Raw genomic sequence first — 23,951 nt, 5'->3', positions numbered from 1 at the left:
AAGGCTATTCCCAGTAGGATGGACACATCACTCAAGAATGCCCAGTTCTCTATTCCTGAATTCTATGTTCACCAAACAGTCCCTGCTCTCACGTTCTTAGCCTGATGAATAGAATTGTCAGGGGGACTTCAGGTATTTGAAGGTCTATCATGTGGAAGAAAGATAAACCTTGTTGCAACTGGTCCCAGAGGGTGGAACAAGGAGCTCTGGGGGAAGTTAAAAAGAGACAATTTAGGTTTGCTATCAGGACCAACTTTCTAATCTTAGTTTTCTCAAAGTGGAATGAGCTGCTTTGGGAGGGAGGCTGACAGCTTGTTGAATTGGTTCTTCCTTTTGAATGGGGGTTCCACTCAATGTCCATGGAGGTCTCTACCAACTCTCAAATTCAGTGATTATGTAATTCATCAGATGGGATGAAGAATATGGGATAAAGCAGAATGTGTCTCCCAGCTATAGTTCTCCATCCATTGCAACTCATTAATTATTCTCAGACAAGGATTCTGACAGCTCCCTAATTCTATTTAAAGGTGGAGGAGGAAAAGAGAGTCATAGATAATAACAATTGTGATAAGTAATTGAGTAACAAATTATTTGTGAAGAAATAAGTGCTTAATCTCCCTGAGAAGGGGAGAGAGCTGTCTTGTTCCCCTAAGCTCTATACCCTTTCCCCTGGAAAGGAAGGACCAGGAATAAGTCCCAGTATATTGACCAGCTGAGTTTTTTAATCTAATCTCCCTCTAACCATCAAAGTAAGTCAGTGTTGCTGGGAAGGGAAGCTGCTCTGCAATCTCACCAGTTGGCTGATTCAGTTTTTAATGTGGGGGAAGGACTGTTCTCTTTTCTGAATCCTAAGAGTATGTAAGATCTCTGAGAAAGGGGGGCAAGGGGCATTGAGAGGCAATCAGAAGCCACTTCATCCTGCCTGCTCACTTCTTCCCATTTGACAAAATAGAGAAAATCTTCCCTTCAGTGTCACTCTTCCCAGAGCTCCCACTCTCCAACCCCAAAGAGTCCCGGATCCAAATTCAAAGGTCACCAAATCCGTGAACTCCAAGGGTAGTGTCTGCTCAAGTCTCCCATCTCCGTTGCAGGCTCTCACTGCAGATGCTATAATATCATTCTATAGTCAGGAATTGACTCCTAACCCTTCTACCTAGGAGATCTTGGATAAATCGGGGCATGACACCACTACCCTTTGGGTATACCCCTTCCAGCTCAGAATCTATGATCAGATGTGCCTATGAGAAAAGTGAGTTTTTAAATCAGCACCAGGGTACAAGGGTAAAAAAGTGTTTGAGGGAGGATTGGGAGAGTGGGGAAAACACTTTAACAAGAGTCAGCAGGAATTGATGCAGAGCAAAAGGAGCAGAACCAGAAGAACCTTATACACAGATACTGATACACGGTGATACAATCAAACGTAATAGACCTCTCTACTAGCAGCAATGCAATGACTCAGGAAAATTCTGAGGGACTTAAGAGAAAGAAGCTATCCAGAGGAAGAACTGTGGGAGCAGAAACACAGAAGAAAAACAACTGCTTGATCACATGAGTCGATGAGGATATGACTGGGGATGTAGACTCTAAATGTTCACCCTAGTACAAATATCAATAATATGGCAATAGGTCTTGATCAATGACACATGTAAAGCACAGTGGAATTGTGCATTGGATATGGAGGAGGGGGGAGGAGGAGAGAAAGAACATGAATCTTGTAACCATGGAAAAATATTCTGAATTAATTAAATAAAATTTTCCAAACTTAAAAAAACAAAAAAACAAACAAACAAACAAAAAAAAACAAGAATCAGAAAGTCTGGCTTGAAGCCCCGGGTCATCACTTACTCTTTTTTTTTTTTAAGATTTTATTTAATTATTCAATTTAGAACAATATTCCTTGGTTATCATTTACTCTTAATGTGATGATCAGCAAGTCATTTCCTCCCTCATAAGGCTCCACTTTCTTATATCTAAAATGAACTCTATTTCTGTTTCAGGGTTGCAACAAGGAAAGCATTTTGAAGTATATAATTTGCTACAGAAATTAGTTTGGTCCTTAGAAGTACAATAGCCACTGCCTTCTGCAATCCATATATATGAAGTTCTCTCCTCTAGCCCTTATTTAATGAGGAAAGTCACTGTTAAAGGCAGTCCTGCCCACCCACCCCCACCCCATTGCACTGAAAAGTCCATGTCCTAGATGTTTTGATGGCTGTCTAGCAAGGTGGGACATTCATTTTGAGGAAAGAAGATACTTGGAGGCTATCTTCTTTGTATCCACCTCCTTGTACCTCACCCAGAAAGGGTCTATTTTAAGCCATTTTACCACAGAACACCTACCATCCCATGAATCCTGGTTGGAGTTGACTTCATCCAAATGGCACACCTGATCTCTTTATGTCCGTTCTCTGGTACCTTCTATATTTCATAGTTCTGACTGCTTTATATTTTTCTTTTGCAGGACTCCCCTTTGATATCCTTTCTCATCAGGGTTCTCATTGCTTCCCATGTCCAGATGTTCTTGAATCCATTGGTCTATAACAGTGATGGCAAATCTTTTAGAGACTGAGAACCCAAACTTCACCCTCATGCCATATGTGAGCCCCCCCTCCCCCACCTTACCCTGACAGGGGAGGGAAGAAGCATTCCCACTGGTCATGGGAGAAATGTCCTCAGGCATGAATGGAGAGGGAGAAGGGAGCAGTCCCCTCAAGTGTGTGTGCCATAGGTTCACCAACACCTATCAACTACCAATAAGCAGATAGGGTCAACCAGACACTCATGATATACTTCAGAGATGAACCAATAGGAGACCTAATTCTCATTCTTGGTTCTTTATAAAAATTACATTTGTAATTTTTCCATACTCTTTGACCCTATGTAGGCTCTTTTCTTACCCTGTTTTTTTCCCATATCTTTTTCTATTAGGATTTTAGCTTTCTAACAACTAGCCCTGCCTGGATAACCAATGGTGGAACATTCACAAAATGTAGATGTGACCCTAGGAAAAAGTCTAGCTGGCCTATGTGGACTATGCTGATCCTTTCACTGAGATGGAGTCACATTTTGCAGAACCTAGAACAGTGAGGACTTCTTCTCCCTATCCACCTCCCCCTTTTTTCCAAAGACTGAAGTTTTAGCTACCATCACCAACACCTGCAACATTTGGACCCACCTTGGAAAATGGCCCATTCCTTCCAACTAGGGACCAACAAGTGGCCCCTAGGAAACCATGGAAGAAGGAAATCCTCCATAAGTCTCAATTCTGCCTACCATGGACCCAAGGCATATTCAAATTTAATTAACACAGCTCCTTCAAGATTCACTCTGTCTTCTGGGCCTCCTGGCTCAAGGCACAACAAGGATAATACTTTTCTAGAGAGAAGCAATGTTTCTCCACCACCAATATAACCTGTGATGATTCATTGATAAGAAAGGTAATGAGCCAAACACATTCTTGACTCAAAGGGCATTTGTAAATGTCTCCATTAGCTGGTAAACTGGAAATGTGATAGACTAGAAGAATAGTCTGGTGGCTGTATTATATTCCCATGCCATACTCAAGGTAGGAGTCTTCCACTGAATCTAACCTGACAAACTGTCATTCCTAGTAGGAGAGAAGATGTGGCTAGGACTTGGAAAGCTTTCCTCAGATTAAACATACTTCTAGGCAATGGGAACACACAGATATTTTTTAAATGATAACTTTTCCTCTCAAGAAGCTAATTGTTCTTTTCAGTTGGCCAGTGAATAAACATTTCTTAAGAGTCTATTATATACCATTCACTGTGTTATGGCTGAGAGTACAAAGTAAGGGCAAAAGACAATTCCTATCCTCAAGGAGCTTACAATCTAATGAGAGATAACAATATACAAAAGGAAGCATAAAAAGGGAGGGATGGAGGTACCCATCAAAGGAATATGATGGAGAAATCCAAAGGCATGCAGCCAGTTAGTAGCGAAGAAAGTGTCATTGGATATGTACACAAATAAGTATAATTCAAGACACAAAGAGCTCTTTTTATCCAGTGCAGAGATTTGGGAAAGAGTTCACAGAAGCTGCAGTGCCTAAGCTGTCTTTAAAGGAAGAGAAGGATTGCTAAGGGACAAGTATAATGAGTAAGTGAATTCCAGGAGTGAGATTGCTCATGTAAATTCATTGAGTGAGGCAGGAAATGGAATAAAGAGTTGGTAGAAAATGTAAGGAGGACAAAAGGGAAGGAAGGAAGGCAGGCAGGAAGGGAAGGCAGGAAGAAAAAGGAAGGAAGGAAGGAAGGAAGGAAGGAAGGAAGGAAGGAAGGAAGGAAGGAAGGAAGGAAGGAAGGAAGGAAGGAAGGAAGGAAGGAAGGAAGGAAGGAAGGAAGGAAGGGAGGGAGGGAGGGAGGAAGGGAGGGAGGAAGGGAGGGAGGAAGGGATGGAGGGAGGGAGGGAAGGAGGGATTTAGGAAGGTCTGATGAAGGAAGGAAGGAAGGAAGGAAGGAAGGAAGGAAGGAAGGAAGGAAGGAAGGAAGGAAGGAAGGAAGGAAGGAAGGAAGGGAGGCAAGGGAGGAAGGAAGGAGGCAAGTGAGGAAGGAAGGATGGAAGGAAGGAAGGGAAGGAGGGTTTTAGGAAGGTCTGATATAGGGGGTATCATGTAGAAAGGAGACCTTGGAGTTGGGTGTTAAGGAGAACAAGAGTAACTAAGAGACAAAGAGGAGAAGGGAACATATGCCAGACAGTATAAATGAACAGAGGTATGGGGGCAGCTAGGTAGCTCAGTGAATTGAAAGTCAGGCTGAGAGATGGGAGGTCCTGGGTTCAAATTTGCCTTAGACCCTTCCTAGCTGTGTGACCCTGGGCAAGTCACTTAACCCCCATTGCGTAGTCCTTACCACTCTTCTGCCTTGGAACAGATACACAGGATTGATTCCAAGACAGAAGGTAAGGGTTTAAAAAATAAATAATAAACAAATAAATAAATGAACAGAGGTACATTATATATCCTATGTGAGGAATAGCAAGAATCCTGGTTTGGCAAAGGTGGCTTGGAGAGCACAGGCACAGTTCACAGTTTAATCCAGTTAGTGTTTATTGAACACCTACTATGTACCAGGCACTCCATAAACTAGCCCCTGCCCTCTCCTAGGTGCTGTCCTGTGGTATCCTGAAGCTCCTGCATGTCCCAATGTGACAGGTGTTCCAGGAGCATCTTGTTAAAAAGAGGCTTGAGCCCTAAAGAAAGGCGCCACAGGAGGGGTATTCATAGTTGCAACTGATGCGGAAGGAGGAGAGGAGAGTTGCTTTGTTTTATAGGAACATAGGCTATTGCCTGAGAACTATACAAAGCTCTCATGGTCTCCCTGAATCAGTGTCCAAGGAGGGCGCCATTCTTCTGCACTGTAGCCTAAGTCTCATGGCTGAAGATCCTGAGGGATTGATTCCCATCTTTGCTCTTTACCTACTATTTGTACAACCTTAAGAGAGTCACTTTTTTCTGGGGCTCAGTGCCACCATTTGTAAAATAGAGTGGTTGGCCTTGACCATCTCCCAGATCCCTTCCAGTTCTAATTGCCACCAATCCAGTGAGGAGAACGCAGACACCAGGTGGGGCTCTTTCTCCATTCTGACCTTTTTGTTAGGTTCGGTGCTGGGTGTAGAGGGGTTGCCATGGCACTACCCACTTAATGACCACCAGGTGGCAGTAGAACTCACTTCAGGGTTGTTGGGGACTCAGATTTACACAGAATGGGGGAGAGAGAGAGAGAGAGAGAGAGAGAGAGAGAGAGAGAGAGAGGGGGGGGGGGGGGAGGGAGTGGGAGAGGGAGTGGGAGGGGGAGGGGGAGAGGGAGGGGGAGAGGAGAGGGAGAGGGAGAGGGAGAGGGAGAGGAAGAGAGCACAAGAATAGGTAAGCAGGGACCCTAAGAGTTCCCTCTTCTAACTGAATCCCTTCAACAAGCTCTTTTTCTCCCTGGCACATGATCCCCGCTGTCCTCTCAGGCCAGCCCTTCTCAGGCAAGGGGACAGCTTTTTGACACCTTAGGAAAGACCATGGGATTGAGGTCACCCAATATCCTTGCCTAGAGGGGTTCTCTCAGCCCTTCAGTTGACTCACACAGCTTCCTATAAAGCACAGATCTAATCAGAGCACCACCCTATGCAAGAAACTCTATTTTCATCAGGATTAAATATGAACTCCTCAGGCTCTTAAGGCTAGCTAAGTGGTAAAGTGAATAGAATGTCGGACCTGAAGTCAGGAAGACTCAACTGCAAATTTAACCTCAGACTCTGGATAAGTCACTTCACCTCTGTTTGCCTCAGTTTCTTCAGCTGTGAAATGGGGATAATAGCAGGACCTACCTCACAGGGTTGTGAGGATCAAACGAGATAGTGTTTATAAAATGCTGAGCACATAGTAGGTGCTATGTAAATACTTATTCCTTTCCCTTGCCCCTTCATAACTTTCCAGTCTTTTTTATTATTATAATATTTTTCTTTTCCAGATCACATATAGCTACAATTTTAGTCATCATTTTCTGACATTTGGTTCTCTCTCTCCCCCTCTCCTCTTCTCTCCTCCCCTGAACTGGCACATGATCTGATAGAGGTTACATGGATGCTATGACACAATACCTATTTCCATGTTTGTCATGTTGGGAAAGAAGATATATGTCTACATAAACAAGAAAAAAAGTCATGAAGGAAATAAAATGAAAATTAATATGCTGCCATTTGCATTCTGGCTCTATCAATTTCCTCTACATCAGTCTAGTCTTCTTCTAAGTCACTGCCCTCTCTAAGATCTAGAATCCCTGGTCTCAGTGTTTTTCCCTCAAGCCACTCCATCTCCCTGGTCTGCTTTTTCACTGGCTCTCCCCACACCAGGCATTCTTTTCCTCTTTATCTCCACCATGTGGATCCTTCCTTCAAGTCCCAGGTAAAACTCCACCTCAAAAAACCTTTCTGTCTTCCTTTCACGCTAATGCCTTCCCTCTGTTGATTCCCTCCTCATAGCCTGTAAGTCTCTTGTTTATTCACACTTATTCCCCCATTAGACTGTGAGTTCCTCAAGAACAGAGACTCTTCTGGTCTCCCTTTCTCTCCCGGTGCTTATGGGAAAGTCTTGTTGACTTGCAATTCTGAGTCAGTTCCTCTGTTTGGGAGAAACAATCAACACCAGCAAAGGAGAGAGTTCAGATAGAAGGCAAGGAGAGGAGGTTGTTTAGACCAGTTTCTCTCTGGGGCCTGCCTTACCTATATCTAATAACCTGGTGAAAGGTCCTGTCTCCTGCCCTACATCACACTGCCCTTCAGCTGAAGCTCAGAGCCTTTTCTATCTCTCTCTCTCTCCTGCCTAATCCCTGCTAGGCAGAAGAAAAAATTATTACCCAGTCTTGAGCCATAGGATGGTGTCAGCTTCCCTGGCTGCAGGGCCTTCTCTCTCCTGAGAATTACCTAGGCCCTACTTAGGGGCCTGGAAAGTGTGCCAGGCATAGAACAAGTCTCCAGAGGGAGCACATTATGTCCTATCATCTCCAGATCCCCAACCCTTATCAGCTCCTGCAGAACTCTGTCCTAACCCGGTTAAAACCCTGTACTCCTTTCTCTTAGCCCCATGGGGCGCATGGCACCAGCAAACCTCCAATTCCTTCTCTTCCTCGTCCTAGAAGAGGGCAGCCCCAGACCCAGACTCCTTCCTTCCTTCCTTCCTGCGTCGTGATAGGAATTATTTTTTCACACCCTACCCTCTTCCCTCATGGATTCCAGTGATCCGACGAAGCCCAAGAAGGAGCCAAAGCCAACGAGACCCCCCTGCCTCACTGGTGGCCTCACTGCAGACAGAAGAGGGAAGGAATGGGCAGCCATTCAAACCCCAGCACTGTGGGGGGAGAGCACTGACTCCTGGGAGTCAAGAAAGGTCTGGCAGGGATAGGGCACAGCCTCTTGGAGATGGAGTAATGAAGGGTTGATTGGGGTTGGACACAACCCCAGGGATGTGGAGAAACTGGTTCATATCTGGCCAGAATGGTAGAAAATTCATCAGCAATTGGAGGAAAGGGGTCAGAGCCCGGTTAGGATGGGACACATTCCTAGGAATTGGTAGGGTGGTGTCTGGTCTGACAGAGATGGTACACAGAGGACAGGGCTATCACAGAGTTTCCAAGTTGGGCACTTGGAAGTCATGTGGTCAATCAAGCAATAAGCATTTATTAAACACTTACTATGTACCTGGCCCTGTAGAAAGCATCTGGAAGGAGAAAGAAAGAAAGAAAGAAAGAAAGAAAGAAAGAAAGAAAGAAAGAAAGAAAGAAAGAAAGAAAGAAAGAAAGAAAGAAAGAAAGAAAGAAAGAAAGAAAGAAAGAAAGAAAGAAAGAAAGAAAGAAAGAAAGAAAGAAAGAAAGAAAGAAAGAAAGAAAGAGAGAAAGAGAGAAAGAGAGAAAGAGAGAAAGAGAGAAAGAGAGAAAGAGAGAAAGAGAGAGAGAGAGAAAGAGAGAGAGAGAGAAAGAGAGAAAGAGAGGGAGGGAGGGAGGGAGGGAGGGAGGGAGGGAGGGAGGGAGGGAGGGAGGGGGGAAGGAAGGAAGGAAGGAAGGAAGGAAGGAAGGAAGGAAGGAAGGAAGGAAGGAAGGAAGGAAGGAAGGAAGGAAGGAAGGAAGGAAGGAAGGAAGGAAGGAAGGAAGGAAGGAAGAGAGAAAGAGAGAAAGAGAGAAAGAGAGAAAGGGAGGAAGGGAGGAAGGGAGGAAGGGAGGAAGGGAGGAAGGGAGGAAGGGAGGAATGGGAGGAAGGGAGGAAGGGAGGAAGGGAGGAAGGGAGGAAGGGAGGAAGGGAGGAAGGGAGGAAGGGAGGAAGGGAGAAAGAGAGAAAGAGAGAAAGAAAGAAAGAAAGAAAGAAAGAAAGAAAGAAAGAAAGAAAGAAAGAAAGAAAGGAAAGAAAGAAAGAAAGAAAGAAAGAAAGAAAGAAAGAAAGAAAGAAAGAAAGAAGAAGAAAGAAAGAAAGAAAGAAAGAAAGAAAGAAAGAAAGAAAGAAAGAAAGAAAGAAAGAAAGAAAGAAGGAAAGAAGGAAAGAAAGAAAGAAAGAAACATGGCCTGGTCTGAAGGAACTCATATTCTAATAGAAGAACCAAATCTGTAACTAAGTATGGAAATGGAAGGTACCCATTCCCCAGCTCTAGGAGCTGAATAATGAGAATTTTCCCTGCCCTCCTGGAAGTTAGGTTCTAACAGGACAGAGAGTGACTCATATATATTTGATCAAAAATACTCTCTACAGAGACAGGAGGTCCTGGGTTCAAATCTGAGCTTAGATACTTTCTAACTGTGTGACCCTGAGCAAGTCACTTCACCCCCATTGCCTAATCCTTATCCCTCTTCTACCTTGGAACCAATAAACAGTATTGATTCTAAGATGGAAGATAAGGGTTTAGGGGAAAAAAAATACTCTCTGCAGAATATCTCTGACATGATGGTCCAGTCTTTTCTTTAAAGCTTCCAGTGAGGTGGTAGGGGATGAAAAAAAAATTGAGTATGGGTTCCAATTAGGACAGAACACCCCTCCTCAGGGTTTGGGGCAGGAATCAGAACCTGATTGGGACGGGACATAGATCCCCAAGCATGGAGGGGAAGGTGTCATCATATAGTTGAGAAGAGACCCAATCTCTAGGAAGAGGAAAGGAATCAGTCACAGATGAGACATGGCGTCTTGATCCATTCCCCCTGGATTTGCTAAGAAGGGGTCAGGGTCTGATTTAGATGGGCCAGAAAAAAAAAAAAGAGAGGGATTTGCAGCTGCCCAAAGTGGGAGATTCACCAGCTACACAAACATGTTTTTAACACCTATATTTGTCACAATGGTTTTAAGAGATTAGGAGGACAAAATTAAAATATGAGACAGGCTCTGAGTAAGCTCTCAAGGAACTCACCTTCTAATAAAGGCAGAAGGCAAACGGTGGCAGGAGATTCCAGAACTGCACACCCACAAACACATGAACACCCACCCACACACCATCCACAACACAACAATAAGTCAAGTGTTTATAAAGCCCCAAATATACACTTAGCCGAGCATCATGGGGCACACAGAGAACCAAGGGGGATGCTCGTTGGTTGACTCTGTGACCTTATAGTATAATTGGGTGGACAAGGGAACAATGAGGGAAAAAGAAACCCAGTGAATGAAGAAATGGGGTTTTATCTGAAACTGGCCACAAGTCTTCATAGATTGAGGAGAAAGAGCCGGGGACTGCTGATAGGACTTCGCTCTCTAGAATGTGGGTTAAAGAAATTGGGTTCAGATGGGGATAGAAGACAACATCCTGGGTGATTGCTGGAAGGAGCTTTGCCTATGGAGTCAGAGTCTATATGCTTGTATTCCACACGTGAAGTCAGTAATAGAATGGAGGGAAAGACTAGATTTGGGGTTAGAGGGTTGGGGATTGAATCCCAACCATTTACTTAATAGCTGTGTGTGACTTTGGGCAAGTCACCTGCTCTTTCTGATCCCAGCTTTCTCATCTGTAAAATTAATGGGTCAAGGCACAATTCCAGAGGACTCGTGATGAAACAGGCTACCCATCTCCTGATACAGAACTGAGGGACTCGGAGTGCAAACTGGGATATGTTTTAGGGGGACGTGGCCAGTGTCAAATTTTACTGTGCTGGACTATTCATGTTCGTTACAGATTTGGGGGTTTTCTCAGTGCCTTCTCATCGGGGAAAGGAGGTACGGAAGGGAGAAAAGGTGGAACTTCTTCTTGACAAAAAATGTAATGGAAAAAAGACCCTAAATAAATCAGGTGAATAAAAGACCCTAAATAAATCAAGTCAGCCCTTTCCATTTCTCAATATACAATCTTAAGTGGGATAGTATAACTTCTGGAGTTTGACTCAGTAGAATGAATCACAGCTGCCCAGGGATTAGGAAAGAGTGTGTGTGAGTGTGTGTGTGTGTGTGTGTGTGTGTGTGTGTGTATGTTTATGTAATACTCCCTTCATACAAAGCTACCTGCCTATACATCTATACACACGTGTGTGGTCATCAATATAGATGCACATATATGTGATAGGAATAGGAAATCTCTGTGATGTTGGGTATATAACCTGTATGGGGATAGATGGGTCAAGCCTGACCATATCCCCAACTTGAACTCTAGCTCAAGGCAAAGGAGGCCATAGGTCTCAGCTGATGAGCAGTAGGGACAGAGGTGATTGCTCAGACTTGAACTGTGAAGAAACTCACCTTTGGTCCATTCATTTGGTCTAGAAGGCAGGCCAGGGACAGGGCCAATATTTAATAAAATAGTTTCTTTTTCCCCAGTTGTGTAATTGAGTTTTTCTAGGTTCAAATCTGGCCTCAAACACTTCCCAGCTGTGTGACCCTGGGCAAGTCACTTGACCCCCATTGCCTAGCCCTTACCACTCTTCTGCCTTGGAGCCAATACACAGTATTGACTCCAAGACAGAAGGTAAGGGTTTTAAAAAAAAAAAATCCTTTTCTAAAAGTTTGAGTTCCAAATTCTTTCCCTTCTTCCCCCTATTCCTCCCCGAAACAGTAAGCAACTTGATCTAGGTTATAGATCGTGAAAAACGTGTCTCCACATCAGTGATGCAGTGGGAGAAGATTCCCATAAAACCGAACCAAATGACAGTGCCGATATAGACCCATCTGGGTGGTTTCAGTCGGTAAGAGGTGGAGAAATGGATTTCTGGGCTGATAATGTAGCAATAAGACTGGGCCATTGGCTCCAACTGCCATTAAATCCCAAGCCCCAAATAACCTGGGAATGGAGGCCAAAGTGACTGGGCTCTGGGGTCCAGACAACTTGAGGGTGTGGACTCTTGGAGAAACAGCCTGGAAACCAACCCAGAATGACCTGATTCAACACCAAGTAGAGACAGGGCCAGAGCCAAGGAAGGAAGGCCATTTCCTGCGGGTCTCCTGGGCAGCTTTGATCTTGCATGATGTCCAGGTTGGCTCATAGGTCCTAAAAGGTCAGATCTGGCCAGGTAGAGGGATCTTGGGTCCCCATCAAGGTAGAGAAGTATTCATGCATAACACAGCATGTTGATGGAAAAAGCATGAGGATCTGATTTTGAGGACCTCAGGCAAGTTGTTTAACCTCTCTGTTCATCAGTAAAATGAGAGGGTTGAACAAGATGGCCTCTGAGGTCCCCTCCCAATCTAATTCTGGATGCTGCCACCCCCCCAGTTTTCTCTCTACCTCCATTCCCCTGCTTACCTCCTGGTTGTGCCTTATACCCATTCCTGTCTCTTTCCATTTTTTTTTAAACCCTTACCTTCCATCTTGGAATCAATACTGTGTGTTGGCTCCAAGGCAGAAGAGTGGTAAGGGCTAGGCAATGGGGGTTAAGTGACTTGCCCAGGGTCACACAGCTAGGGAGTATCTGAGGTCACATTTGAACCCAGGACCTCCCATCTCTGGGTCTGGCTCTCAGTCCACTGAGTCACCCAACTGCCCCCTCTTTTTCCATTGTTTGGGAATCCCAACTTCTCCCATTGTCCTCTCCTCATCTATCCATCTTCTCTTCCAAGATCCATCTCTTCCACTACTACTTCCAAGACCCATCTCCACCACTACTACCTCCTCCTATCTGCCTTCTCAGACCACATACGACTCTGACAATACTCACTACAGACCGTCATACTAAATCAAAAGGAAGAATCAATAACAAAAGTGAAATTTCATCTGTCACAGATTCTATTTGCCCAGAATATAAGCATTGGGGTCGACAATCTTACTGGGTCTGAATATACAAAATATTTCCTTCTCTGTGTATGTGTTGTTTCTACCAATAAAATAGAAGCTCCTTCAGGACAGGGAATGTTTGGGTATTTTTGTTTGGTTTTGTGCAGTGCGCACAGTAGGTTATTCAATCAAATGGAAACCAGAGTCTCAGTTCATGGTTCGTCGAGGATGAATCTAGAATCACTGGGTTAGAAGAGATTCCAAAGTCTTAGCCTGAAGCTGACAAGAAAGAATGCCTTCTACGTTGTCCTGACAAATGGTCCTCCAGCCTCCATTTGGCCACCTTCCAAGATGGAAAACGTACTGGAGGTATTACATTCCATTTCCAAATTCCTCTAATTATTAGGGAAACTTTCTTTATCCGAAGCTGAAATTTTCTACCCAGCAGTTTCTCCTCATTGTTCTCTTTTCCCTTGGACCAAGGAAGGAAAAGCATTCTGGTCTCTGTTCCCTGTTACAGGCTCTCACAGATTTGAAGGCAACTTTCAGGTCAGCCTCAGTCCTATCTTTCCAAGAATTGTCATTCCTAGTTTTTCCAACTGATCCTTGACTGGAATGGTTTCTAGTATACCGACTGCTCTCTCCCCCTCTTCCTGGGCACCCTTTTGTACATAATCTTCAGTCTGTCATTGCCCTTCTTCCTTTTTTTTTTTAAAGAATTTACTTTATATCTTTTAAGATCAATACTTAGTATCAGTGCCAAGGCAAAAGAGGGGTAAGGGCTAGGTGATTGGGGGTAAGTGACTTACCCAGGATCACACAGATAGGAAATATCTGAGGCTAGATTTGAACCCAGGACCTCTCATCCCTGGGCCTGGCTTTCTATCCACTAAGCCCCCTAGCAGTCCCTGTCACACCCTTCTTAAGATCTGTATCAGCATTTCTCATGTTCTGGACATTATAGCAGCCTGACATTAAATTAGCATTTTTTGGCTATGATCTCATAATTTTGACTCATACTGAGCCTGAAGTCTACCCAGACACCCAGACCTTTGTCCTGTCTTTTGTTTTCTTAGCTCACAAAAATTCTCCTCGAGCTATGCTTCTTTTATCATGTGATGCTGATTCCTGAAACCCAGGAGTAGAATTTTACACTCTCTCCAAGAGATTTTCTTCTCTGCGCCTGTCTGTCTCTTCCACCCCTACCTCTAGTCCCTTTCACAAATTGTTCTGATTCTTCTGATTTCCCCCAAACCTCATGAAATACCCAGGAAAGAACAGAGCCACGGTCTTCCCCAGAGAGGGCGTCTCAGCAAACACCCACTGAGTGGTCAATGAATTGAAAACTCAAGTTGCTATATTTGGGTCAGGTAAGAGATTTTCCTCTGAGCTAGACAGCTCAGTAGATAGAGTACTGGGCCTGAAGTCAGGAAGATCTGAGTTCAAATCTGGCCTCAGACACTTACTTGCTATGTGACCCTGGGCAAATCACTTCACCCGGTTTGCCTCTGTTTCCTTATCTGTAAAATGAGCTGGAGAAGGAGATGGCAAATCACTCCAGTATCTTTGACAAGAAAACCCTAAATGGAGTCACAAAGAGTTGGACATGAGTGAAATGACTGAATGACAATAAGAAGAAACTTCCAGGGAGCAGAGTATGGGACTTGGTCTCCTGGCCAAAAAATCCCCTGTAAGGGAAATAAGTAAGTTGGTTTCTGGGCTCCTTCTGTCTTCTACCAGTTCAGAGGTGCCTTTTGCAGCTCCCAGCATAGCTTATTATGTTGATCTGAGTCTGGAAAAGAGGGCAAAGGTAATCTGGTAGAAAGAGGTTACTCTGGGGTAGCATTATCCACGGTGACCTCACCCTTTGCCTGGAGGAAACCCAGAACAGAGCAAAGAGCATTAGCTGTGGAGTCAGAGGACTTGGTTTCACATCCTGTCTCTGACCCTATCTGTGCTATCTCATGCCAGTCACTTGATTTCTCTGAGCCTCAGTTTCTTCACCTGAAAAATGGGAGATGGGACTAAAGGACTATCCCCATCCATTCCAGCTCTAAATAAACTCCTATGAAAGGAGTCCAGCCAATAGAAGTAGGGATAGAGCAAGGACTGGAATTTCAATTCTAGATTGAACGAAAGGGGCTCCTGGAGACAAGCTAGGGAAGAGTCAGTGGGTAATAACTCTAGATGGCCCTTTTTACCATTAGGAAAGAGGCCAAGGGATGGGAATTCTTGTAGTCCCTACGTGCCTATCCCAATGACCATACATTTCAGACCTCCTACCCATGTTAGGGCAAGATGGAAGCCTGAAAACTTTCCCTACCCCCATGTTCAATGTCAGCCACATTAGACTGTTCTGTATGCATCAGCTCATGACCTCCCCAGGAAGTGAATCAGAAGGCAAATTGCTGAAGGCAGAGACAGGATCCTTCACAATGCTGGGTATGTAGTAATAGCTTAATAAGTGTTTGTCAATTGACTGACTGACTGACCAGCTACCTGCCCGCCTGGGTAAGTACCTCCTGTCCAAGATGGATTATGAATACCTACTCTGCCTTTGTGGAGTACTGGGTCTCCTTTGTGCTCCCTTGGGAAGCTCCCACTCACTCAACACCAGTCAACACACCCTTTTGGAACCAGAAAATGGCTAATAGCAGACTTAGAACCCAACAAAAATCCATGCAATATTAACAAAACACAAGCTCTCTTATCCCAAGGTAGTTATTAGAAAGGTTATAGAAATGTTATTGCCAGAAAGAAGGAAGAGAATGGATAGAAGCTACTCGGGGCAGCTGATAAATGGGTTAGATGTTTCAGAAATATTTCTGAAACAGAACCCTGAGCAGTAGGAAAGGATGACAAGGGACTGGGACATGCCCGTGGACACATCAAATGTGGTGGAAAGTGATTGGCTCCCTAGCACAGCCCTAGACGTAGATGAGATTCAAGCACGGAATCAAAAGGCCCTCTAAGGGCAACATCCATGTGGACTCTTCCAATAGCATTATTACAGATAAAACTTTCCTTGACAATTGCCCAGATATCACATTGACCCATAAAAAATAGAAGAAAAAATGTCTTCAACAGACATTGTCAAATCAAATGTCATCATCCGTCAGCAATGAGGAATGGAAAACTTGGAAAATATAAGAATGTAGAAGACAGCTAGGTAGCTCGGTGGATTGAGAGTCAAGCCTAGAGACAGGAGGTCCTAGGTTCAAATCTGGTCCCAGACATTTCCTAGCTGGATGACCCTGAGCAAGTCACTTAACTCCCATTGCCAAGAAGAGTGGTAAACTCTTCTGCTCTGGAACTAATTCACAGTATCAAGTCTAAGATGGAAGGGAGAGAGGGAGGGAAGGAGAGAGAAGGAGGAGGGAGGAAGAAATATAAGAACCTGGTGACAAAATCTAAACTGTGGAAACAGGATGAAGTACCTCTTTCTCATCCCCATCATCCTGCCTGAAAATGAACCTAGAGAAGATGGACTTATATACAAATTCTTATATTCACATACAAAATGTAGTTATTTTACCGCCTCTACAACAGTCCATAAACCATGGTTTTAAAGGGGAAAATCATAGCAGGGCTAGTGATTTGCTCCAGAACTGTTTCTATCTCGATCCATAAAAAAGATGAGATGCAGGAAATCAGTAATAGCTGTTGACATGGATGTCATCTGTTAAGGCTTATAAAGTGTTATACACAGACGCTTCCCATTTGATACTCACAACTCTGGTGAGTTGGGCATTATGGGTATTTGATTCATTTCGGGTCAGTAATGAAATAAAAGCATCCTTAACCTCCAGAGGCTTGCATTCTCCTAGAAGTTCACCAGCCAGAGAAGTAAATCGAAAGTATATACAAAGTGAACACAAAGTAATGAGGGGGAGAGAAGGGAGAAGGAACGATGAGAAACTATTAATAACTGGGAAAAGTCTCTTCTAGGAAATTCTCCAACCCTTGAAGGAAGATAGAATCAATCAGCATTTATTAAATACCTACTACATGCCAGGCATTGTGATGATTCCAGATCATGAGGAGGGAGCGAATTCAAGGTCTCCATCCATAAAGGCAGGAAGATGTAGGGAACCACAGCAAGAAAGCCAGTCTTCTGGACCAGACCCAGCTCAGATGGATCCGGAGACTCAGATTTGGGACGAGAAGCTCTAAATCACTCCTGGACCATCAAATTCCATTTTTAAGACGTACTTACAATCTAGCTAGAAGACCACTTGTCTCTTTGCACCCAAACAAACAGCTGTGGCAGCCTGCTCAGCAGGTCCCTACATTCCCCAGGGCAGGGAAGTAGGAATTCCACCAGAGCTAATATCAGCTCCCCAAACTCTGGGGTTTTTTATGCCTCAGGTGTCAAAGAAGGAATGTTAAAGGTCCAGACTCTCGTCTAAGATTCTAACTTTCCCCCAAATTTGGCTCTTTGCCTCTTTAAAGTGAAATCATCCCAGCCTGTGTAAAACAAGTATTGCTTCTATCCCCACAGCATGGCTGTGACATAGAGTATATGAAGGGGAAAGTTGAGGAAACTGAGGTTCAAAGACAGGTTGAGTGAGTTACCCAGGGTCTCACAGCTTAACCACTGGGAGCAGTTCACAGCTGTAAACTGTTACTACTCTGGATCTTAGAAACACTTGTAGTACCTAGTCCCAGTGGCCCAGAAAGATCAGCCAGAAGCCTCCTCCCAGGCCACGAGGGCACTGATGTCCTCTGCCCTAGAGTCCCTCAGGAGAGGGGCTCAAGATATTACCTTCCTAGGATGGGAACCATAAGGGACCTGGTGGAAACCATCACTAGGAAAGAGTGCAGCTGCCTCTGGTTGAGCTTTGGGAATACAAGGACCCGAGAGCCTTGTGTCTTTTTCTTCTGTGGGTCCTGGATGTGTTTTGGGGGTGGGAGAGGGTGCCCACCCCAGAATCCCCCCTATCTCTTTCTCTTCCTATCTCTTCTTCAGTCTATCTGTCTGACCATCTGTGACTGAGGACCAGGGCAGATTCCAAAGTCCATGAGAACCAGATCCTTCTCTCCATGATGAAGGCTGGTTAGCTTGGGAGGCTCCAAGATCTTACTGAGTAGTATTAAGCCCCCCATCCTATGGAAGAGCCCCATGGGGAAGGTCAGGCTGCCTGTGGGGGTAAAGGGTGGGGGATGTGTGCAGAGGGTGTCCCGATCTTGAGCTCTGATGCCATGGGAGGTAAGGATGGCTGAGCACATGAACTCACCAGGGAGTGAGAACAGAGGACAATTTGTCCTGGCAGACTTTCTATTTGTACAAAGTGCTAGATTAATGTTAGGCTCTATAAGACCCTGGAGGATATGGAGAAGGTGGTACACTGTGTGAAGACATCACAGACTTCTGAGGGTGACAACAGGGGAAACACGAGCTATCCTCATTTCACAGAAAGGGGAAATTAAGGTACAGAAAAGGTGGTGGTTTTAGAGTAAGGACAAGAGAGGGAACTCCAGGACAGGCCTTTTCTGAGAGAGATTCATAGCCTGCTAGGGGTACATCCCCAATACCTTCCAACAACCCTCAGAGGAGAGTATTATTATCTCCATTTCTCAGATGGAAAATTGAGGCTCTGAGAAATGAGGTGATTTGTCCAGGCTCAGAGCTAAGCATCTCTCAACTCCAAGTCCAGTGCCCTCTTGAGTACCCTGTTCTGATCCCACAAAGTCCTGTCCTTCTGATTTTTTGGAATGCCTCCCAATGTCTTCCTTTTCAAAATTGAGAGCCTCATTCTCACTTCTGCTGTGCAAGCAAGCTTCATGAGGCAAGAAGGAAAAAGGAGGAGAGAGTGGCCAGATGCCATGCCGAGCCAGGTTCAGTGTGGATGCTTGGATTCTTCTGGTTCCAAAAATAAAGGTCAAGAGATGACTGATATGTTATCTGGCATGTCCTGAGCTGCAGCTGATCCAGGCAAGAGCATTTCTTTCTGGGCCCAGGAACCCTGGCTAAGCAGAACCAGACTGTGCTGGAGGCACTGATCATTCTGCCTTGTATGCTGTTGGCCAGGCTGGAGCCCAAGTGCCAGATGTGGCAACCCAGGGCATTGCTGCCAAGCATGAGTCATTACCACGAGAAGCCAGAAGAGCAGAAACAAACCCCCCTCAGTCTAGCCTTTGGATATCCCAGGCTGGGGAGGAGAGGGAACCCCACCTGGGGAGGTCGCAGCTGCCTAGCGGAGTCTGTTGCCCCTTCTCAGGTCCATACAAAGTGGAGGTCTCACGGCTACTCCCACTGCCCCGTTTCAGGTCCGTGCAAGTCAGGAGCTCCAGCACTACTACCACTATTGCCCCATCTTGGAGAGGATGGAGAAATGGGACTCTTAAGTCGCATCTACAGGGATATTCCTTTCCTTCCTGTTCCTCCACAGTTGGTCAGCCTGGGGCTGGGACATCATGATGCACTGACATGAACTTTGGCCAAGGCAGGTGACTGACACTCTCACCATAGCCCAGCCTTCATGGCCTGACTCCCAGCTGACACCCAAAGGACCATTTTCTGACTTCCAGCTTCCCCTCACCTGTGTCTCTGAAGTAGAGCATGGGGCATCAGAACATGCTAAGTAGCATAATGGATTGAGAGCTGGGTCTGAGTTAGGATGACCTGGGTTCAAATCTGACCTCAGACACTTCCTAGCTGGGTGACCCTGGGCAAGTCGCTTAATCCCAATTACCTAGCCCTTGCTGCTCTTCTGTCTTAGAACTGATACTAACACAGAAGGCAAAGGTTTAAAAAGAGAAGAAAAGAACTTGACAGAAGAAGAGATCCAAGAAGCCACCAGAAATGTCCTGAGCAGGCTTGTTCCTGCCTGTGTTTCCTTAAAGATCCCCAGCTGAGGTCTGGAGGGCTGAGAGGCCAACTTAGAAGGCTGTGGTTCCTTACACTATCTCTATCAGAAGGGCATCGAGACTGCTCCCTTGGAGGCACTGACTTCCATCTGCTCTGTAAACAGCCCAGGCATGGACACTCTGACCTGCCAAGTCCTGAGTGCAGAATAATTGACCTCATGGGGTAGTCCAGAGAACAGAGACGTGACCAAAACTGGCGGTGAACTCTAGAAGCGGCATCTGTGAGCAGAGCAATTGGAGGAAGGGAATAAAAGGGGGGAGGAGCGACAATGAGCCTTATTGCCCCCATCTGGCAGGGTTGGTGGGGGGGGGCAGAATCTCAAGTAGAAAACAATTAGAAGATAAGATTAAGATCATTTCATAAAGGTGCCAAAGAGGGGTTAGCCTGTCAGTTGCCATCAGTTCAGAGCTAGGAATCCCATTTCTAGGATTAGCCTGGCTTCATAGATGGAGAGCACCAGATTTGGGGTCAGGAAGACCTATCCTGTCCCAATAGCAGTGTGATTGTGAGCAAGTCCCTTAAGCTCTCTAGGCTACAGGTGCCTCATCTACAAAAAAGTAGGGATTGAACTTGAGGGAGCCAAAGTCTTTTTCAGGTCAAGGTCTTGGGTTGGCAGGGACCCAACACGCCATGTATCCAACCCATAACTAAGCAAACATCTCCTCTGTGACTTCCTGGACAAATGATCATTCACTGTCTGCTAGAAGGGGATGATGGGGGAACTCACTACCTCTTAAGGTAGCCAATTCCACTCCTAAACAACTCTGAATAATTAGCAAAGGTTGTTGTTTTTTTTTTCTACCCAAAATCTGCCTCTTTGCAAAGTCAACCCATGGTGCCTAGATCTGCCCTCTGAAGCCAAGTGAACTAGCGTGATCTCTCTTCCACATGACAGCCTTGGAAGATAGCTAATGTATCTGCCATAAGTCTGCTCTTCTCTTCCTTAGGCATCCAGTTCCTTTGACCGATCCTTCTCTGCTATAATTTCACATCCCCTTCCTTACTCTCCTTGTCACCCTGTTCTAAACATCCTCCAATGTGTCTTTGTTTTTCCTCCAATGTGAAACCCAAAGGAGGCAACACAATAAAAAAAAAAACCCTGAGAATGAGGGGTTGGGGTGTGATGCTTGGATCTCCCATTTTCTACTTGGACAGCTTTAGGCAATTCATTTAACTTCACTAGACCCAGGGGCAGCTAGGTAAGAGAGTGGATAGAGCGCCAGGCTAAAGTCAGGAGAACCTGGGTTCAAATCTGACCTCAGATATTTCCTAGTTGTGTGATCCTGGACAAGTCACTTAACTCCTATTTGCCTAGCCCTTGTCCTTCTTACTGAGGCAGAAAGTGAGAGGGTTTTTTTGTTTGTTTGTTCATTTTTAACCCTTACCTTCCATCTTAGAGTCAATACTGTGTATTGGCTCCAAGGCAGAAGAGTGGTAAGGGCTAGGCAATGGGGGTCAAGTGACTTGCCTAGGGTCACACAGCTGGGAAGTGGCTGAGGTCAAATTTGAACCCAGGACCTCCCATCTCTAGGCCTGACTCTCAATTCACTGAGTCACCCAGCTGCCCCCTGAAAGTGAGAGTTTTCAAAGAAAAATAAGAACTTCCCCAGGCTCTGGCTTCCTCAACATGATTGTAGGGATTTTTATTAGCACCTGTTATGTACCAGGAACTATTCTAGGCATAAGCATACAAGGGCAAAAGTGAAATCAGCCCTGCCTACCCACAAGGAGCTTCTACCCTATTCCAGGAAGGAGAAAAACAGCACTATATCCACTCACCCGTCAAATGGAGAGATCTGATTAGCCGCCTTCTGGAGTCCTTTCCAGCTCTGAATCATGATCCTTAGAAAGGAACATAATGTACCAGATATGATATGATTCATATAAATTATGACTTGCTTCATCCAAAAAACGTGCTTCAATTAATGCGACCTTCCATAAGACTGCTCTTGTTTTCGCTGCCATATTGCATTGTTGGCTCATTGGGAGATTTCAGACCAAACCACGCTTCCGTCATGTTGTGTAGTTTCCCTTTTAAATTTTATTTATAAAAACTCTTGCTTATCTTTTGTCTTAGAATCAATACTTAGCATCAATTCTAAGACAGAAGGTAAAGGTTTAAATTTTTTTTAATTTAAAAAAGAGTCTACTGCATACCAAGAACTGTCTATACAAAGCACCGGAGACACAGAGACAAAAATGAAAGAGATCCAGCTCTCAGAGAGCTTAGATTCTCTCTTGGGAAACAAGACATAAATAAATAAATTTATTTAATTAATAAATTAAATATTTACTTAATATTTAATATTACACAATATTAAATATTAAGTAGATATTTAATTTAAATTTTTAATATTAAATAAATTAAAAACAAAGCCAAAGAAAGTGGCATCCTGAAGGTACTAGCGTCGAATCCGTTATCTAGGTATATAAGCCCTTGTTAATCATTTTTCTTTTCTCCTTCCCAGTCCAAAGATTATTCTGGGGATAAAAAAGAGAAACAAGATAAGTAACCAAGTTCTGCCCTCTTGTGTCCTTTCCTTTCATTGATCAGCCCATTCTAGGCATCTGACCTTCACTGACTTTCATTGACCTTCCTCTTATTCCCTATAGAGACTTTTTTAAAGCCCTTTTGGTTGCTCGTGCCTTTCGGGTTGAAGTTTGGTTTGGTTTGCCGGGGCAGGCGGAATTTCTCCTGAGCTCCATCTCTCCTGCCTTTACTATTCATTTTTTCTTTTTTTTAATCCATAACTTTGGTCTTAGACTCAATACTGTGTATTGGTTCCAAGGCAGAAGAGCAGTAAGGACTAGACAACGAGGATTAAGTGACTTGCCCAGGGTCACACAACTAGGAAGTGTCTGGTGCCAAATTAAAATCCAGGACCTTCTGTCCCTATGCCTGGCTCTCAATCCACTGAACTAGCCAACTACTCCTTCCTGATACTATTTTTTTTTCTGATTTGAAATTTTTTATTTAATTAATTAATTTCAAATATTTTCCCCTGGTTACACGATTCATGTTCTTCCCCCCCCCCCTCCTGTAGCCAACAAGCAATTCCACTGGGTTTTAAATGTGTCACTGACCTGATACCATTCTTAAAAGATGTCATAAGGCGACTCTTTTTGTACTGTTTATACTAAGCTGTCTGCTCCCAAATCTACCTTCTATACAAGTCATTTTTCACATAATTTGGCCAACGAGTTATCTTCCCACACATCGTTTTCTTCAGATTGCTCCCTTGCTCCTTCCTCATCAGAATCGTTGGTATCATACAAATTCTATTAAGGAGAGTTTCTCAACCACCTTCAGCTAAATTTACTCTAGAATTTGAGGCCATAGAATCTGACCTGTTCTTTTCTTTTTTTTTCTTGTTTTGATGTTTATTTTGTTTCTTTTTTCACTATAGCATATCACGTATCTTTCTCCCTCTCCCTCCCTGAAGGCCATCCCATATGACAAACAGCATGGTTTCTTGTTTTTAAACCCTTACCTTCTGTCTTAGAATCAATACTGTGTATTGGTTCCAAGGCAGAAGAGCAGCAAGGGCTAGGTGACTTGCCCAGGGTAACACAGCTAGGAAGTGGCAGAGATCAGATTTGAACCCAGGACCTCTCATCTCTAGGCCTGGCTCTCAATATACTGAGCCACCTAGTTGTCCCAGTCCCGACTCCCTTTCCACTGAGGGGATGCCTCTACTCTGGACTTATGTAGATGATCAGCCCCAGTTCAATTCTGGGGGAATTCGGTTCCCTTTTTTATCATGCTCATTAAACTGTTCATTATCCAAGCACCCTAAGGATGGTGAACTGAAAACTTAGTCTCGGTCCAGATTTAGAGTCTCTCCAAAGAGGGGAGTAGAAAGGTGCCTAATGTAGAACATGAATCAGGTATGGGACAGCTATTTATTTCATTTACACAAGGAAAGGCTAGAGGCAAAACTTTCACAAACACAAATGTTCAGAAAAGCTTAAACTAAGATTCAGTAAATCTTCTGTTGGCTATTGTCATTCTCTTCAGAAAGATTGAGAATAACTCATCAAATAAAAACTCATCAAAACATAAAACATTTGGTGGGGCTTCCCAGTAAACATTTTGCACTACCCTTTGCCTCGGCACTGTGCCTTCCTCCAGATAGCCACAGCCTTCTGACAAAGTGGGCCAGGGCTTGGCCTCATTATCTGGTTGGTCATCCTTCCAACCCTGTAGTCCTTCCTAAGGACTCCTCCCCTTGCCTCCAGGAAGCTCCTCCCAAAGGACCCAGTCCCACTTTATCCCCCTCATTCACAAACCTGGGTATGTCCCTTTGGGGATTGAACTTTTTTATCCATAGCCAGACTTTTTGCATTAAGTTGGTCTAGAACATGCCATTGGATTCCCACCCAGAGATAAGAATGTTCCACAGT

At 44.4% G+C, this 23,951-nt stretch overlaps 1 long non-coding RNA gene across 1 annotated transcript; it reads right to left on the bottom strand.

The window, feature by feature from the left end:
* Window positions 1-1,901: 1,901 nt before the first annotated feature.
* On the bottom strand, window positions 1,902-23,921 carry LOC107650860 (uncharacterized). The gene is made up of 3 exons (XR_001627080.2): window positions 23,838-23,921; window positions 21,327-21,389; window positions 1,902-2,535 (listed from the first exon to the last, which is right to left on the bottom strand). It is a non-coding gene; the product is annotated as an uncharacterized LOC107650860 (long non-coding RNA).
* Between the last annotated feature and the right edge of the window lie 30 nt (window positions 23,922-23,951).

The sequence above is a fragment of the Monodelphis domestica genome, chromosome 1 (genome assembly GCF_027887165.1).
Source record: "Monodelphis domestica isolate mMonDom1 chromosome 1, mMonDom1.pri, whole genome shotgun sequence".
In the NCBI taxonomy this organism is placed as follows: Eukaryota; Metazoa; Chordata; class Mammalia; order Didelphimorphia; family Didelphidae; genus Monodelphis; species Monodelphis domestica.
The sequence above is the reverse complement of the archived record's forward strand: the minus strand, read 5'-3'. Positions and strand labels throughout refer to the sequence as shown.